At 50.8% G+C, this 15,290-nt stretch overlaps 1 long non-coding RNA gene across 1 annotated transcript; it reads right to left on the bottom strand.

Moving 5' to 3' along the window:
- Positions 1–1,714: 1,714 nt before the first annotated feature.
- On the bottom strand, positions 1,715–13,631 carry LOC311526965. The gene is made up of 3 exons (XR_014713208.1): positions 13,552–13,631; positions 13,125–13,182; positions 1,715–2,338 (listed from the first exon to the last, which is right to left on the bottom strand). It is a non-coding gene; the product is annotated as an uncharacterized lncRNA (long non-coding RNA).
- Positions 13,632–15,290: the final 1,659 nt, after the last annotated feature.

The following is a 15,290-nucleotide window of genomic DNA, read 5'->3' as shown; positions in this document are numbered from 1 at the left end:
TAAATCTAGCCATGTATCAATCAGAGGCCAGGCTAACCTCCTTGTTCCAATAAGAACAATAACTTAGGTGCACCATTTCTTATTGGAACCCTCCGTGAAGTCCTGCCTGAAATACTCCTTGATGTAAAGACACCCCCTTTGTTGATTTTAGCTCCCTGAAGCCAACCCTGTAAGTCGTGTCGTCAGTCGCCCTTCCCTCCGTCAGAGCAATGGCAGACAATCGTTCTGCGCCTTTTTTCTGTGCGGACGCCATACCAAGGCAAGCATGGAGGCCGCTCAGCTCACTTTGGCAATTAGGAGCACATTAAACACCACACGCATTATCCAGCAGTATATGCAGCACCAGAACCTGGCAAAGCGATACCGGGCGAGGAGGCGACGTCAGCGCGGTCCCGTGAGTGATCAGGACATGGACACAGATTTCTCTGAAAGCATGGGCCCTGCCAATGCATGCATCATGGTGCTAATGGGGCAGGTTCATGCTGTGGAACGCCGATTCTGGGCTCGGGAAACAAGCACAGACTGGTGGGACCGCATAGTGTTGCAGGTCTGGGACGATTCCCAGTGGCTGCGAAACTTTCGCATGCGTAAGGGCACTTTCATGGAACTTTGTGACTTGCTTTCCCCTGCCCTGAAGTGCATGAATACCAAGATGAGAGCAGCCCTCACAGTTGAGAAGCGAGTGGCGATAGCCCTGTGGAAGCTTGCAACGCCAGACAGCTACCGGTCAGTTGGGAATCAATTTGGAGTGGGCAAATCTACTGTGGGGGCTGCTGTGATGCAAGTAGCCCACGCAATCAAAGATCTGCTGATATCAAAGGTAGTGACCCTGGGAAATGTGCAGGTCATAGTGGATGGCTTTGCTGCAATGGGATTCCCTAACTGTGGTGGGACCATAGACGGAACCCATATCCCTATCTTGGCACCGGAGCACCAAGCCGCCGAGTACATAAACCGCAAGGGGTACTTTTCGATAGTGCTGCAATCTCTGGTGGATCACAAGGGACATTTCACCAACATCAACGTGGGATGGCCGGGAAAGGTACATGACGCTCGCATCTTCAGGAACTCTGGTCTGCTTCAAAAGCTGCAGGAAGGGACTTTATTCCCAGACCAGAAAATAACTCTTGGGGATGTTGAAATGCCTATAGTTATCCTTGGGGACCCAGCCTACCCCTTAATGCCATGGCTCATGAAGCCTTACACAGGCACCCTGGACAGTAGTCAGGAGCTGTTCAACTACAGGCTGAGCAAGTGCAGAATGGTGGTAGAATGTGCATTTGGACGTTTAAAGGCGCGCTGGCGCAGTTTACTGACTCGCTTAGACCTCAGCAAAACCAATATTCCCACTGTTATTACTGCTTGCTGTGTTCTCCACAATATCTGTGAGAGTAAGGGGGAGACGTTTATGGCGGGGTGGGAGGTTGAGGCAAATCGCCTGGCTGCTGGTTACGCGCAGCCAGACACCAGGGCGGTTAGAAGAGCACAGGAGGGCGCGGTACGCATCAGAGAAGCTTTGAAAACCAGTTTCATGACTGGCCAGGCTACGGTGTGAAAGTTCTGTTTGTTTCTCCTTGATGAAACCCCCCGCCCCTTGGTTCACTCTACTTCCCTGTAAGCTAACCACCCGCCCCTCCTCCCTTCAATCACCGCTTGCAGAGGCAATAAAGTCATTGTTGCTTCACATTCATGCATTCTTTATTCATTCCTCACACAAATAGGGGGATGACTACCAAGGTAGCCCAGGCGGGGTGGTGGAGGAGGGAAGGAAAATGCCACACAGCACTTTAAGCACAGCACTTTAAAAGTTTACAACTTTAAAATTTATTGAATGACAGCCTTCTTTTTTTTGGGCAATCCTCTGTGGTGGAGTGGCTGGTTGGCCGGAGGCCCCCCCACCGCGTTCTTGGGCGTCTGGGTGTAGAGGCTATGGAACTTGGGGAGGAGGGCGGTTGGTTACAGAGGGGCTGCAGTGGCAGTCTGTGCTCCAGCTGCCTTTGCTGCAGCTCAACCATACACTGGAGCATACTGGTTTGGTCCTCCAGCAGCCTCAGCATTGAATCCTGCCTCCTCTCATCATGCTGCCGCCACATTTGAGCTTCAGCCCTCTCTTCAGCCCGCCACTTACTCTCTTCAGCCCGCCACCTCTCCTCCCGGTCATTTTGTGCTTTCCTGCACTCTGACATTATTTGCCTCCACGCATTCGTCTGTGCTCTGTCAGTGTGGGAGGACAGCATGAGCTCAGAGAACATTTCATCGCGAGTGCGTTTGTTTTTCTTTCTAAGCTTCACTAGGCTCTGGAAAGGAGAAGATCCTGTGATCATTGAAACACATGCAGCTGGTGGAGAAAAAAAAAGGGACAGCGGTATTTAAAAAGACACATTTTATAAAACAGCGGCTACACTCTTTCAGGGTAAACCTTGCTGTTAACATTACATACATAGCACATGTGCTTTCGTTACAAGGTCGCATTTTGCCTCCCCCCACCGTGTGGCTACCCCCTCAACCTTCCCCCCTCCCTGTGGCTAACAGCGGGGAACATTTCTGTTTAGCCACAGGCAAACAGCCCAGCAGGAATGGGCTCCTCTGAGTGTCCCCTGAAGAAAAGCACTCTATTTCAACCAGGTGACCATGAATTATATCTCACTCTCCTGAGGATAACACAGAGAGATAAAGAACGGATGTTGTTTGAATGCCAGCAAACATACACTGCAATGCTTTGTTCTACAATGATTCCCGAGTACGTGTTACTGGTCTGGAGTGGTAAAGTGTCCTACCATGAAGGACGCAATAAGGCTGCCCTCCCCAGAAACCTTTTGCAAAGGCTTTAGGAGTACATCAAGGAGAACCGCGAATGCCAGGGCAAAGTAATCCTTTCACATGCTTGCTTTTAAACCATGTATAGTATTTTAAAAGGTACCCCTTCTCCGCCTGCTGGGTCCAGGAGGCAGCCTTGGGTGGGTTCGGGGGGTACTGGCTCCAGGTCCAGGGTGAGATACAGTTCCTGGCTGTTGGGAAAACCGGTTTCTCCGCTTGCTTGCTGTGAGCTATCTACAACCTCATCATCATCATCATCTTCTTCGTCCCCAAAACCTGCTTCCGTATTGCCTCCATCTCCATTGAAGGAGTCAAACAACACAGCTGGGGTAGTGGTGGCTGAACCCCCTAAAATGGCATGCAGCTCATCATAGAAGCGGCATGTTTGGGGCTCTGACCCGGAGCGGCCATTCGCCTCTCTGGTTTTCTGGTAGGCTTGCCTCAGCTCCTTCAGTTTCACGCGGCACTGCTTCGGGTTCCTGTTATGGCCTCTGTCCTTCATGCCCTGGGAGATTTTGACAAAGGTTTTGGCATTTCGAAAACTGGAACGGAGTTCTGATAGCACGGATTCCTCTCCCCAAACAGCGATCAGATCCCGTACCTCCCGTTTGGGCCATGCTGGAGCTCTTTTGCGATTCCGGGACTCCATCATGGTCACCTCTGCTGATGAGCTCTGCATGGTCACCTGCAGCTTGCCACGCTGGCCAAACAGGAAATGAGATTTAAAAGTTCGCGGTTCTTTTCCTGTCTACCTGGCCAGTGCATCTGAGTTGAGAGTGCTGTCCAGAGCGGTCAGAATGGAGCACTCTGGGACAGCTCCCGGAGGCCAATACCATTGAATTGTGTCCACAGTACCCCAAATTCGAGCCGGCAAGGTCGATTTAAGCGCTAATCCACTTGTCAGGGGTGGAGTAAGGAAATCGATTTTAAGAGCCCTTTAAGTCGAAATAAAGGGCTTCATTGTGTGGACGGGTGCAGGTTTACATCGATTTAACGCTGCTAAATTCGACCTAAAGTCCTAGTGTAGACCAGGGCCTAGAGCACTGATTTTTCAGGTAGTCAGTGACGTTACATTGGAAACACCTTCTTGGACCCGTCTCCTTTACAGGAAGTTTGTGATGGCGATTTCCAGGAAAGGAATGATTGGGGGGGGGGGGCTGCCCAGGCTCCCAACCACCCTCCTGCCCAGGAATAAAATAGGATCCCCCCTTTACACTGGGTTTGTACCCCTCCTTGTGTGGCTTGCACTCATTGAACATCTGGGCTTGCACAAAGGTATCAGCCAGAACAGCCATAATTTGCACAGAATGTAAAGATTTATCCTATAATATATTCCTAACCACCGTCAAACCCCGTTACCCATTTTCTCGTTAGGTCACACATAAGCATATTCACTATGACTTATGCCAGCACTTTCCTTGAGATTCCTAAGTCTCCACTCTGGGGAGATCCACACTGCTGCAATCAATGCAGCAGGGATTGATTTAGCGGGTCTAGTGAAGGCCTGCTAAATCAACGGCAGAGCACTTTCCGGTCAACCCCATATTTCAGCTCTCTGAGAAGAGTAAGGGAAGAGCATCTCCTGTCGATGCAGTACAGTGAAGACACCAGGATAAGTCAACCTAGGCTATGTCAACTCCAGCTATATTATTCATGTAGCTGGAGTAGCATAACTTAAGTCGCCTTACCCCCGTGGTGAAGACAAGCTCTAAACTTTACCATACACAGTTCAAGAGTAATTTGAAACCTTTTCAAAACAGCTTTTTAAAATTCAGAATATCTCAAAGCTTCCTCCATCTGCATTTCATTGAACACATTCAAAGCTTTACCAGAGAGTTTTGCAATCAGTGCGGGGATGTCCTTAGAACCTCACATAGACTTTCAAAAGTGGCAAGGTTTTCAGTGGTGTTGCCGGCACCCGGTGCCGAGAGGCTGAACAACAGCTTGAGTGGTTCATTATCCGGTGTGCTACACCCAATAATCACAATGGGGTGGAGAAGCAGAAAAGTTTATTTGCAGCTGCAAAAAGGTACAGGGAGAATAAAATCTCAAATCCTGCACAACAGAGCAGGAAGTTACACAGGCTTTTATACATCCTTTTTCCCTGCATACTTATCCAATAGCAAGCTGCCCCAAGTATCCATATAGCCAGCCAATCCAGTTCCCAGCTAGTTCCCTGATTCTCTGTATCATTTGTTAAACTATACATAAAGCTGCTTTATTCAGCATTGTTCTTCCATATCTCCCCTGTTTGGCCTTGCTTAGTTTCAGGCAGTCTGACTCTGCAACATATTGTTGCAGATTCTCAGCATAACTGCTGTGTGTGCCTCCAGGCGGGGGGGGCCAAGGACACTTGGGCCTAGTACGCAGAGCTGCTGCGAGTGCCTCCAGGCAGGAGGGGGGCCAAGGACACCTGGGCCTAGTGCGAGGGGGCTTCATCAACACTCGTGGTCTTCCATCCCCTCAAGTTACCTAGTGGCCATGCCCCAGTGTCCCCAACAGTGGTAACAGTCTTCAGTGCAGTCTGTTTCCTTGTATTCAGGGCACAACTTGTCCGAGCTGAGGATTCCTTGAGTGGAGGGAGAGGCTGGTGATGGTGGGATCTGTCCATTTTTTGCCATCATGTCCAGATTATACTTCCTCTCCTCCTCCTTTACTAGGGTCTCTTTCTCTTTCAGCTCCATGGCTTATAGGTGGACAGCTTACTGCTGCTGCTCTTCTTCTTGCCTTTCTCTGGCTCTTAACTCTGTGTGCCACCTTAGGTGGTTTTCTTTGTCTCTCTTTCTTGTTTGTCCAACCCGCCCAACTGAAGCTTTGCAGTTGTTTTTCTGGGGCTCATATTCATGCCTTCTGCTTCTATTTCTGACCATAAGCAGCAGGTATAATAGGCCAGGGCAGGCTAAGCCTCCTCTGGTTTAGCTGCGGCCAATAGACACTGGTTGCAGGGTTTGCATGGGAAATTTTTGCTTATTTTTATGCCCCTATAGGTTCCAGGGTGGCTGAGGAGGCTGTATATGCTACTCAGCTTCTTGGGTTCATCAGTAATCTCCCTGGACTCAGCTTCTTCAGGAAGAGATGAGCTTTTCCCACAGGGTGGCTTGAGGTTTCAGGAGGGGGGGCACAGTGTGGCTGAGGCGGCTTCAGGATGGTGTAGGGCTTGGGGGTCCTCCGGCCACGAGGGGGCTCAGGTCAGGATGCGGGGGGGAAACTCAGGCAGAAGGGGTGGGGCTGGGGGGCTCCACCCGCCGCCCACGTTTCTGACACTGGTTAGTATGTGTCCACAGCATCCATGTATGCTTTTAGGTCATCTTTGAGCTCACAGATAATTGAATGCAATGCTGAGCTCCATGACAGAGTGTCTGCTACTACCAGATTTTTTCTAGGAATGTATTTATCAATTGGGTTAAATTGCATTAACTTTAGCAATAGACCTTGCCACTTCAGCAGTTGTTTGATCTAGATTTGTTCCACTGATGAGGATTACAAACAGTTGATGGTCTGTTATCGGTATAAACAAATCCAGTCCACACAGATATCCGTAAAAGATCTCACATGCCCGTGCTCTTGCCAGGCACTTCTCTTCCATCTGTGCACGTCGTTTTTCTGCTTCTGTGCAAGAGCAAAATGCAACTGGTTTCCACTCAGAGCCATGTTGTTGTTGTTTAACGAGGCGTTCGCTTGCCCTCGCAACAGATCAGCCAGAGGCCCCTTCTGAGTGCAATTTTTATTTTCAGTGTCAGCTCCCACCACCTTCTGTTTACAGTCTGCTCCAAACCAGCAACCTGGGGGATAGCTAGCTTCTCCAGCCAGCAGGGATGCACAGTCTTTGACTCGACTCGACTCGACTCGACTCGACTCGACTCGACCCGACCCGACCCGACCCTTTCCTTTCCTTTCCTTTCCTTTCCCTTTCCCTCCCCCTCCCCTTCCCCCTTCACTTCCTGCCTGCCTGCCTGCCAGTGTTATATAGACCCCTGGCTAATAAGGCCCACAGGTGCTTCTCTTCTAGCAATTAGGTGTGGCATGCTCAGCCATCCCCAGTTAATGTTTCTTAATTGGAGCTGGGCTAAAGGGGCCTGGCTCAGGACCTCCTGGCCAGCACCCTGTTACATGCCTCCCACCTTAAGAACCGCTAGGTCCAGCCGACCTCGGCCCCTCCGCCCGGGGGGCTTCTCCGGGGAAGTTCCCCGCTCTTGGCCAGGCGATCCCCGGCATCCTGTCCTGGGGTTTTCTCCCTCCACCTCCCACAAAACGTACACTGCACGGGGAGTGGCTGCCCCCATAGTTCCGCCTCTGCCCGCAGGTCGTCACACCAGTCGCACCCCAGTAGGCGTCCCATCCCCTGTTCCCTCTTTACTTTTGGTAGGGGGTCAGGATCCATCCCACTGTCCTGTGGGGCCCTCTGAGCCTCAGTTTCCCCCACACCACTGGGGGTCCCATCCCTGGAGAGCGGTATTGTGGGGTGCTCTAATTGTCCCCTCTCCCCTTCCATGGGGCTCAGGCTGGCTGGCTCGCCCGTACATCCTTCCCACGGGTCTGCTTGCTTTGGGCTCTGTTGTCTGGGGCTTCTCTTCTTTGCTATTTCTGGGACTTTGCTCATCTTTCCCACTTGGGATCTTCGGTTCAGGGCACCCCTCCGCTTCTTTCTAGGTAGTGGGCCCCAGTTCCTACCTAACACCACAGGGTATGGTAGCCCCTCTAGCACCCCAACCTGCTTCCATTTGAAGCGGTCCCTCACTTTGAGGGGCACCTGGGCCACCGGGCAGGATCTCTTGTCCCCATGGATACACTCGAGGGCCATTCTTGCCCCTGCGATCAGCCAGTGCGGCTTTACCAGTCCCCTCTGTACAAGCGAACAGGCTGATGCAGTATCTATCAGCCCTGTTTGGGGGTTCCTCCCAATCCTCACTGGGATGGTGGACAGTTTCTGCCCACCTTTTCATCCCCCAACTTGAGTCCAGCCACAAAACTCAGCCCACCCACACTCCATATCAGGGCCATCACGTTTTGTGTGTCCAGGTCTCCCACACTGCCAGCAAACAAGTTTGGCGGGCCTCTCAGGTGCTCCTTGGGGCTCCCCCTTTCTCTCCGGGCCTTTCCCGGAAAACGGTTCCACCAGTTTCTTCCCTGACTCCTTGTCTTTCCGGGGTCGGTCCTCCCTCTGGGGACCCTCTGCCTCTATATATTCCTCGGACAACTTGACAGCTGCCTCGAATGTGACAGGCTGGTGATGTTTCACCCAGACGTGTATGTTCTCGGGGAGGCTCTGCAACACTGGCTACCGAAACTACTCCTGCCTGGAAGGTGGCTCTCCTTGGTCTGTGGGGAGAGGAGGCTGTGGGAGACTCAGAGGCGATCATGGAGTCAAATCATTAATGCAGAATCATGCTCTCTCTAGCACTAGGACCACAGTGGCAGGCAGGCATGATGGGCTGCTGCTGGAGGGCAGTGGGTGGAAAAGAGACTTGTGAGGTGCTGTGCAGAGCCAGGGAGGGAGGTGGGGGCAGATGTCAGGTGTCCCCCTCCCTCTGCCATTGTACCGGTCTCTGCTGAGCTGGGGTGGAGGAGAGGGGGACACTAGTTATCTGTGCACCAGCTTTTACCTCAGGATTGGTTGCTTCTGGCTGCTGTCTGAGCAATGTTCCCTCTAATTTTTTACATGCATGCACAGAATGAATTTTATGTGCACCAATATGGAGGTGATGTGTAGCAGGGGTGGGTCGAGGGGTTCCGAGTGGGGAGAGGGCTCAGGGCAGGGGTGGGCAGAGGATTGGGGTGAGGGCTCTGGCTGGGGGTGCGGGCTCTGGGGTGGGCCCAGAGATGAGAGGCTCAGGGCTGGGGCAGAGAGTTGGAATACGGGGCGTGATGGCTCCAACAGGGGGTGTGGGCTCTGGGGTGGGGCTGGAGATGAAGGGTTTGGGGTGCAGGCTGCCCCGGGGCTGCAGTGGGGAGAGAGGACTCTCCCCAGCCCCCTCTCTCTCTACAGCAGCCCAGGGCCAGAGGAGAGGCTCCTCTCCCCACCTGTTTAGAGGGAACTTAGGTCTGAACTTAGAGACAGCGTGTCGACACACTGACTCCCGGAACACACACTCACATACACCCCCCCATATGCTCTCTCACACTCCCCCAACACACACTGTCTCTGTCTGTCTCTCTCTCACACACACCACCTCTGTGGGGTTCTTGTGTTACTGTTCAGCAGCGTCAGTTTGGTCACGTTACCGAGTGCTACTTGAAAAAGCGATTTTAAATGGGTTATCTTTCACCCCACACATCAGCCCCCGGCTCTGCACAGCACAGCAGTCTCTCTCTTCCCTCTGCCTGCCAGTCTATGGTTCTGTGTTTCCCTGCGAGTTCCCCCCCCCTCCCCAGCCGCCTCAGCCTCAGCTCTGCGAGCTCTCCAGGCGGAGGAATGTCAAAGCCAGGCTGCCGCCCCCCCCCTTCACCTGCCCCTCCGCAGCAGCGCTCTGCTTGCCACTGTTCCCTAGAGCAGCGGAGAACAGGAGGATTCCACGTTCCTGATTTGCTCTTTGCTTCTGGAGCAGAGCAGCATGCTCAGCTGTCAGAAATTCCCCGAGCTGAGACCAAAACAGTGAACAGGCGGTCACGGCGGCATTGTGGAATACTGTCGGCATAACAAATGGCAGCATCTACCCTGAGGCTTTGTTGCTTTAAGTCTGCCACAAAAAGGCTTTATGCCTCTCACCGAGGTGGTTTTATTTTGTTGGCAAACCAGCAGAGTTTTGCCGCCAAACATAGCTTTGTAGTGTGTACGCCTCCCCCATTTTGTCAGCAAAAGGCGGCTTTTACTGACAAAAATGAGTAGTGTAGACCAGGCCTCAGGGTTTTTGCAGGAACCCTAACTTTTGACTTACCTGGCTGGTGTGAGCTTAAATTCTTTGCATTCATAAAGATTTTGTACGTGTAACTCTAGCCAGGACCTCAGTGAGAGCTGAGCTGGTTTGATGTGCCAGAAGCTACATTCCTTGTTGTTCCTCATGATTTTGGTGATCTTTGTATTCCTGCTTTGGGATTGATATTGGAAATGAAAATCAAATGCTTTTCAGAAGCCCACTGTCAGCAAATCACTGGACAATACTTTGTATTTCTCTTTGTTGTACTATAACTGAAGTAAGCAGCAGTGAGGAGTATTCAACTGAATTCACTATCAAAGTTCCCTAGTCCTGTATCCTATGTTCCTGCATCTGGGCCTGTGCACTGCTGCTTCACTCTAGGCATCCTGGCACGGTAGCGTAGCTAGGGGGGGAAACAGGGCAGCAGCCCTTCCCCCGCTGAGCACAAGTGGCGCCTTGTGAATGTCTTGGCGCCTTTTCAATTTTCCCCTGTTGAGGGAACGGAGGGAGCGATCCCTCTTACTCACCCGGCGGCGCCCCGGGTCTTCGGCGGCGGGACCTTCACTCACTCCGGGTCTTTGGCAGCACCTCGGCAGCGGGAAGACACCGAGAGCGAGTGAGGGCCTGCCTCCGGAGCGCCGCCGGGTGAGTAAACGCGCCGCAGTGGGTGGCGCCTTTTGTTTTTGGATCTCTCCCCCTGTTCCCTCCACCTGGCTACGTGGCTGTCCAGACATCTATCTCCTGCTCCAGCCCCTGTGCGATCTTCAAACCAGGGGAATATAGGTGTTTGCTTGCCGAGCTTGCAAGCGGGGCCTGATCCAGTAGCCAAGCTCAGAAGCCATCTACCAGATCGGGCCATGTTCAAAATGAAGATGATGGTGCTGCCACAACTGCTGCCATTATGACTTTTAACCCAATGGTTGGAGCACTCTGCTGGGATGTGGGAGACCAAGGTTCAATTTCCCCCATCCAGCTTGAAGAAAGGATTTGAACATGCGTCTCCCACAGCTCAGGAGAGCGAACTAATGAGTGGGCTGGGGGATGGACTGATGTGAGGCTTCCTCTGTCTCTCCTGTTGAAGCTGTTCCACTCTTGATAAATACGTAAATGGGCATTGGGCCAAACACAGTGAGCAAGAATGACACTGCAGCCTGGTGGTTTGGGCAACCATCTGGGAGACCAATGACTCCCCGTGGGAGTTAGGTACCCTAGGTACTTTTGAAAATCCCACTAGGCATCTGTCTGCATCTTTAATTGCCTAAATACTGTTGTCCCTTTTTGACCCGAGTGCTAAGTCATAGACTGGGGCAATACAAACTGGTGCCAGTCAGGGATTTCTTTGATGCAGTTTTGTTTGCTCACAAGTAAGTGCAAAGTCCTGTGTCTCTGAACGCAGAGGAAATGAAATAGCAGGAAACAGCCTCTTTTGCCCAAAGCCCTGAGAGCCCTCTTTCCATCTGCACCTTTCACTCAAAAAAAATCTCTCCCCAGGTTTCTTTCAGGCTCAGCTACTGTGCTTTCAGCTGCTCCTCCCAGCTCTCTGTCTCTCCCCCTCTGGTCTTGTCCTTTGGTTCCCTCACTCCCTCCTACCCCCCAGAGGCCTGGTATACCCTACAAAGTTAGATCTAATTAACGTGCCTCGCGTCAGCCTAGTTGTGCACATATCTACACTTACATTTGTCTCCCATCGATGCAAGCGCCGTGTTACAGTGGTGCAGTAACACTACTTCCCTGAACGGCATTGAGCCATAGCTGACGTACTGAGGTTGACACAGTGTGAGTGTAGACCTTGTGTTAAGCAGCTGTCTCACAATGCCTAGCACTGGCTGATCTTTTCACAGTTGCGAACTCCACTGCCCAGTGGTCGTGAAGACCGGAACTGCCTCCTCTTGAAAACCCCGCAAATTTTTGAAATGCCTTTCCCTGATTACCCAGCATGGTGACCTCACCTAGCAGGTCTCCATTGTTTTGTGCAACTACTCAGCCAACCAGGCTGACTACAGGCTCAAGGTGCACTCTAGCCTGGAGCAGACAGGAGATATTGGCTCTCCTGGGCCTGGGGGGAGAAGAGGCTGTGCAAGCACAGACAGTTATGGACCAGCCATAGAAATGTGGACATCTATGAGCAGTTTGCACAGGGGAGGCAAGAGAAGGGGGAAGACTGGGACCAGCCGTAGTGTCACTTGAAAGCAAAGGAACTACATCAGGCATACTAGTAGGCCAGGCATGCTACCAGTTGATCCACTGCTGAGCTACAGACCTGTCACTTTTACAATAAGCTGCATGCCATCCTCAGCGGAGACTCCACCATGCCCCTGCACACCTCCATGGATACCACTGAGGAGTGTGAGTCACAGGCCCCTGGGGTGAACTGAGAAGATGGAGAGGGAGGAATAGGAGGAGGAGGGAGGGCATGCCAATGTAAGATCCATCTATGCTGCAAGCCAGGACCCATTTTTGACTCCACCACAGTCCGGTCCGTCCTAAGAGTTGAGCATAGACAAGCCCTATGCAGGGGAAGGAATCATAGAATATCAGGGTTGGAAGGGACCTCAGGAGGTCACCTAGTCCAACCCCCTGCTCAAAGCAGGACCAATCCCCTTCCCCAATCCCCCAAGGAACCTTGAGTAAGTATGTAAATTTACTTCCCATTACAGTGATGGAGCCCCCAAGTTAACAGGACACAGCTATCGACTTTACATTAATTTACTCACACAGGAAGAGGTAGCAGTACAACTGAGGCCTGGTCTACACTGGAGAGGGGATCGATCTAAGTTACGCAACTTCAGGAAGTCGATGTACTTCGATCTACTTACCGCGGTGTCTTCACTGTGGTAGGTCGACTGCTGGCGCTCCCCCGTCGACTCCGCCTATGCTTCTCGCTCCGGTGGAGTTGACGGGAGAGCGCTCGGCGGTCAATGTATTGCATCTTCACTAGATGTGATAAATCGACCCCCGCTGGATTGATCCTTCCGGAGGTAAGTGTAGACATGCCCTAAGAGAGGTGGAGTTGCTATCTGGTTTGCATTTCCCTGTAGAGTTAGGCAGAGGAGGACCATGCAGAGCAGTTTGTTTATGTACCTGTACATGTCCCTTGAATCCTCCTGAGAGATCTCAATGATCTGCAATCCTGTCTTGAAGGTTTCTAGGGATGGCAGCCTTATTTCTTCCTCCACAGTAGGACACTTTCCCACACCAGTTAGCGATAGGTAAGAGCCATTGCAGCACACAGGCTAGTAGAATATGGGCTTAGGCAGCTTTGAGATGCCAGCAGCAGCTTTGCTCTTTCTGCCTTTGTTACTGTGATAAATAAAGTGGTGGGGTAGCTCCCTTTGATGGACACCCAGCCAGCCAGTTAGCTGTAAAATCTCTCTTGGTAGTTGTTCTTTACTTGCTTTACCTGTAGAGGGATAAAAAATCCCCCAGGTAAAGAAAGAAAACAAACACACAAACCTTTGGGTCCAGGAAGGAGCACTTGGGTACCCTCAAGCCCTTTCACCCCAGGGAATAGCTGAGAAAAAAAACAAAGGAAATTAACTGTGGCTACCAGCTAATCAAACAACATGCACAAACCTCTTAGGACACCAAAAACACAATCCTGTTCTTAAAAAAAGGTAAATTTTATTAAAAGCAAAAAAGGAAAAAAATACATCTGGAACTTAGGCTTTTTGGTAGATCTTAAAAGAAACAATTGCAAAAAATTAAGCACCCAAAATAGCTTTCTTGGAGGTTCAGCTTAAAGGTTACAAGCAAACAAGAGCATCAGGAGTTAGCACAGAGGAGATCCACAAGCCAAAATAAGAACTAAACCTGATAGCGTCTAACTAAACATTCCCTATCCAAATGATTTCTTCTAGATATGGAAGATACTTTTTCATACCTGGTTCAAACCTTTACACAGCATTCCTGCTTATAGCATTGCTGCTCCATGTTCCTGCAGCCCAGAGACACACGGAAAGTTTCTTTTCCCATTTTAAAAAGTTCTAGCCTTCCCACTGGTTCCTTTAGTCAGGTGCCCACTTTTTTTTTCTTTACCTGGGGGACTTTTTAACCCTTTACAGGTAAAGCAAGTAAAGAACAGCTACCAAGTGGGATTTTACAGCTAACTGGCCGGCTGGGTGTCCATCAAAGGGAGCTACCCCACCACTTCATTTACCACAGTGTCAGTTACCTACCGCTAAAATCACCACTGTCTGTGGAAAATGGTTCCAGTATTCAGTGCCATTGGCCTATGCGCCATAGTTTCATGCAGATAAACAATTCCCTCCTCGTTTCCCTCACCCCTGGTGGGCCATGCTCAGCATGGCTGGTGCAGTGACTGGCACCATGCACAAACACTCCAAAGCAGAAGTGTCAATTAGCATGACTGGTGCAAAACTTTAGGGGAGCAAGGGAAGGGAGTTCTGAACTTTAACTTCTGCTTTCCTTTGTGACTATAGTGACAATGGTACCTCTGTGTGTTTTTTCTGTACCTGCTGCCATTGTGATCTTGAGGGGTTCCGCCTCCACACCCATGGAATACCTGAGCCAGATAAGGAGGAGAAAGAAGAGGACTTGGCATGACATGTTCCAGGAGATTGTGCAAGCCAGTGCTGCATCAGACTGTGAGCAGAGGGCCTGGAGGGTGAACATTGAACACAACCTGGAGAAGGAAAGAGCATACTGGAGCAAGGCCTAGGAGTCCCAGCAAGGAAAGGAGACGGAGATGGACAAGGACATAATGGGGCTTCTCCGGCAGCAAACACAGATGCTGAAGACTCTTGTTGACCTACAGGTTCAATGATACTGGGCTTGCCTCCCACTGCAGTCCATGGAGAACTGCACTGTAGCACCTCCCTACACCCCCCTCAACATTCCATGTGGCATCAGGAGCTGCATCCCTACCCCTGCCACTCCGCACCATGGGGAACTATGAGGACAACCACAGCTTCACACACATTGACCTGTCAGAGTCATGGTTGCTGTATGTGTAGCAAAAATGGACATGAATAATCTTTCCCCTTGTTAAGTTCTCTTCCATTCATTTGTTAAGTTTTAATGTATTTGCTTTTATATTGCAGCATATGTTGTGAACTAGTAAAGATGAGTTATGTTCCAGAAAATAGAACTTTATTGATTAACAAAACCAGAGCAAAAAAAAAAAGTGTGCAGAGTTCCTACTGGTATTGAAAGCACCCACTTACTTGTTATTGTGCACTGTGAAACAAGTCATAGGATCAGTGACAAACAGTGTAATAAACATAAATGTACAAGAATCACCACACAGTTCCTAACAGGCCCCAAAACAGTAGGGTCAGGCAGAGCAAAGTACACCACAACATTACTGTGGCTCACTATTAAAGTGCTCTTTTAAGGTCTCCCTCACCCACATAACTCCATGTTGAGCTCTTTTAATAGCCCTTGTGTCCGGCTGTTCAAACTCAGCAGACAGCTGCTCCACCTCCACCCCAGCAGAAACTTTTCCCCCTTTGCCTCACAGATATTGTGCATGACACAGCAGGCATCTATAACCACTGGAATATTTTTCTCCCAGAGATCCAATCTTGTGAGTAAACAACACGATCGTCCCTTTAATCTACCAAAAGCATGTTCAACTGTCATTCTGCACCTGCTGAGCTG

Source organism: Lepidochelys olivacea, assembly GCF_965140295.1.
Source record: "Lepidochelys olivacea isolate rLepOli2 genome assembly, chromosome: 1".
Taxonomy (NCBI): domain Eukaryota; kingdom Metazoa; phylum Chordata; order Testudines; family Cheloniidae; genus Lepidochelys; species Lepidochelys olivacea.
The sequence above is the reverse complement of the archived record's forward strand: the minus strand, read 5'-3'. Positions and strand labels throughout refer to the sequence as shown.